Here is a 3,537-nt window from a genome sequence, read left to right as displayed (position 1 = left end):
ATTTACCACTGATATAAGGCACTGGGCAAAACCAAGGAAAGGATATCAAGAGCCAGAGATTTCCTTTTTGCTCTTGACACCAAGGAAAGTGACTGAACTCAGGGCTTTCAAACTTGATTGTGCATACAAATTATCTGATTGTGGGGGGCTGCTAAAAATCAAATTCTGGGGGTGCCTGAGTGGCTCAGTCGGTTAAGCATCTGCCTTCAGCTCAGGTCATGATGGGTCTTGGGATCGAGCCCCACATCAGGCTCCCTGCTCAGTGGGGAGTCTGATGCTCCCTCTCCCCACCCCCCTCGCTTGTGCTCTCTCTTGCTCTCTCTCTCACAAATAAAATCTTTTTTTAAAAAAAGCAAAATCTGGTTCAGCAGGTCTGCCTTTGGCCCTGGGAACCTGCATTTCTAACAAGTTCCCAGGTGATGCCAATGCCAAGTATCAAGTCAGATACTTTGAGTAGCATGGATCTAATAAGCTCATGCCACACTTGGGTGTTTGGGTGTTAGTAATACATTATAAGGCAAAAACTTCTGTGAGAAATACTGCTACTTGCCTAACCCAATATCCATTCTCCTTTTATCTTACTGTGGGAGCCCTGGTTTGTTTGGCAGGGTAATATGCTCAACTAAAACTGTTTGCTTCCTCAGTATCTACTGGAGTGGGAGTAGGGGTGACATAATTCTGACAAAAGATTTTAGGTAGAACACTAGGGAGAAGACATCCCTTCCTGTTTAAAATGACAAAACCTCTGATGGAAAAGGTTTTGGTCTCTGTCTTGGGTTTGATGTTTTCTCCTTTTTCCTGCCTGAAACATGGGGCTATCATCATGACACTGAAAACTTCACACTGGACATGGTGGAGGAAGAAGGAACAACCTGGGTCCTTCATGCCTCATTGATTGTGCCTACCTGCTGTTACCTGGTGTCTAGGTTTGGGTTTCCCCAGAAGCAGTCTTCAGACAAAAATTCAACTGTAGCTTATTTGGGAAGTAATCCCAGGAAACACCAGTAGGGGGATGGGAAGTGACACAGGGAAGGGAGGGAAGCCAAGAACTGTGTGTCACCCAGCCAGTTACCACAGTGGGAGGAAACTGGAGCTTAGTCCCAGTTTCTGGTAGACTGTGCAAAACACAAATAAGAATTATGCCACCAAGGGGTGAGGGGCTGGGGCATGCATTTCACGAAATCCCATCCAACCTTGGGGGAGACCGGCTTCTGTAGGGCATTAATTCTCTAGCACACTGCCCTGCCCTGCACACAAGCCAAACATGCTCCCACAGCCTGAAAAAGCCCTAGGACCAAGACTGGGGGTATTTGCAAAATCAGTGAGAACCTTGTAGACAGACGTGGGCAGCCAACAGCATCTGCATACAACTGGTAAAACTCAATCCAGACTCTGTTACCAGAGTCAGGCACAATTCTAGCGGAAAACCACCTTAGGAGTATTCTGATTTTAAAGGAGATTCTTCCCCCTATCACACAAACATAGAGGGCAATATTTAATGCTAAGCTATATATCTGTAATGGCAGAATCCAAGGCAGTATGTTTAGAGGCAGGAAGCTTTTTCTAGCAAACCTTAAAACACACTATATAGGCAACCACCTACTCTGCCAATGGGACCAGCCAGCAGGCCTCACCACAATGCGGGGATTTTGATATAACACCCAGAGCTTATAAATATGTTATTCACACAGAATATTTTTCCACTTAGTCTAGATTTTATTTTCTTAGTTCTTGGGCAAATCAAAGAGACTTTCAATGAGTTCAGGAAAAAGCATTCTCCAGGTAGGGAAAGCTCCCATCCTTCTAAATGATTAACATCCTTATGAATGACCTAGAAGATGAAATAAGGAGAAAGTTACTCAGAAGGACACATAGTACCAAGCTGAGACAAGACAGACATGTGAAGAAAGATTAAAAGAATGAGTTCATAAAGTTCTTGGATGTAGAAACTGGAAGCTGGCATACTGAGATCATCTCTATTCTTGTCTGAGCCCTCTGGCTGACCTTGGGGGAAATGAAGAGCCCCCGTCTTGACTCCACTCCACTGCCCATGGCCCTGCTCTGCACAGTGCCTGGGTGAAGAGCTGGCCGCAGTCAAGGCACACAGACTGGAGATTAAGTAAGCCTGGAATTCCAAAGGTCAATGATTTCAAAGAAAAAATCAGCAGAAAAAGCAGCCATCACCAAGGAGCAGAGAGCAGCAGAAGCTGCAGAGGTACTGTGCACGCCCCCCCGCCCCCCACCGCTGGCCCCTGGAAAGAGCTGGCCCACCAGCGAGGAAAAACAGGCAGCACTGGGTCCTAGAGGAGAAGGGGAACCACGTCCCTTGGGAAGAATTTTGGGAACTTTTCCATATCAGGTTTCAACACAGCCAAAGGGCGTGCAATGAAGTAAATGCTTTTTCGACAGGAGAGTAAACACTCCACTTTCTTTGTGGTACACAAGTCCCAGTGAGAGAACTGTCCTTCCTTCCCGAATCCCCAGGGCCATCTCCCTGAAGGGACCTGCATCAGCTCTTTCTCAGGTGTTTGCCAGCCTGCTACTCCACCTTCGTGAGTCTCAGCTTCCAGATCGACGACACGAGACAGAGCCGGCCTTTCCAGTGGTAGAACCGTTGCCAAAGTCAAAACAGAAAAGGGATCAGAGAGGAGCAATGGCTTCTGGATGGGAGTAAATGTAAAGCGCTGCTATTACAAATGTTACTCTTGTCTCGTCAAGAGCTCTGGGTCTGTCGTTCATACGATATCATTGTTTACACATGGCTGGGACGTAGGCTACACTATGTGGCTCTGAGGATTAAATGAAATGCTATCTATAGAGACTTAGCTCAGGCACATAATATGTATCTCTGTCTGTGCTGGCTGTTATCATCATCCTTACCACACTTCCTCCTCTACCTCCTCCACCACCACCCTCCTCCTCCTCACCACCACCGTCCTCCTCACCACCGCCCTCCTCCTCCTCACCACCCTCCTCCTCCTCACCACCACCGCCCTCCTCCTCACCACCACCGCCCTCCTCTTCCTCACCACCCTCCTCCTCCTCACCACCACCATCCTCCTCACCACCCTCCTCCTCCTCACCACCCTCCTCCTCCTCACCACCACCCTCTTCCTCACCACCACTGTCCTCCTCACCACCGTCCTCCTCACCACCACCATCTCCTCCTCCTCACCATCGTCCTTCTCCTCACCACCGTCCTCCTCACCACCACCATCTCCTCCTCCTCACCATCGTCCTTCTCCTCACCACCGTCCTCCTCACCACCACCATCTCCTCCTCACCACCGCCCTCCTCCTCACCACCACCGTCCTCTTTATAATTATCATGTGTCAATCATTTTAAATTATAAATGCCCCTAATTGGTGAACATTCTCTTCCCTTGATTCATGGGCATTCAGCTGCTTGTGTTTCCTTTTGGAGCCAATGTCTGAACCACCAAGCAGCATTAGAAAAGTGAGCAGTAAGGCTTCCTCTGACACCCTGAGAGGTTTTTCCTCCTCCGAAAGAGGAGTGGTGACTAGATGTGAGATGGCT

The sequence above is a fragment of the Leptonychotes weddellii genome, chromosome 10 (genome assembly GCF_054177405.1).
Source record: "Leptonychotes weddellii isolate Sample4059 chromosome 10, ASM5417740v2, whole genome shotgun sequence".
Classification (NCBI taxonomy): domain Eukaryota; kingdom Metazoa; phylum Chordata; class Mammalia; order Carnivora; family Phocidae; genus Leptonychotes; species Leptonychotes weddellii.
Note: the sequence above shows the minus strand (reverse complement) of the source record.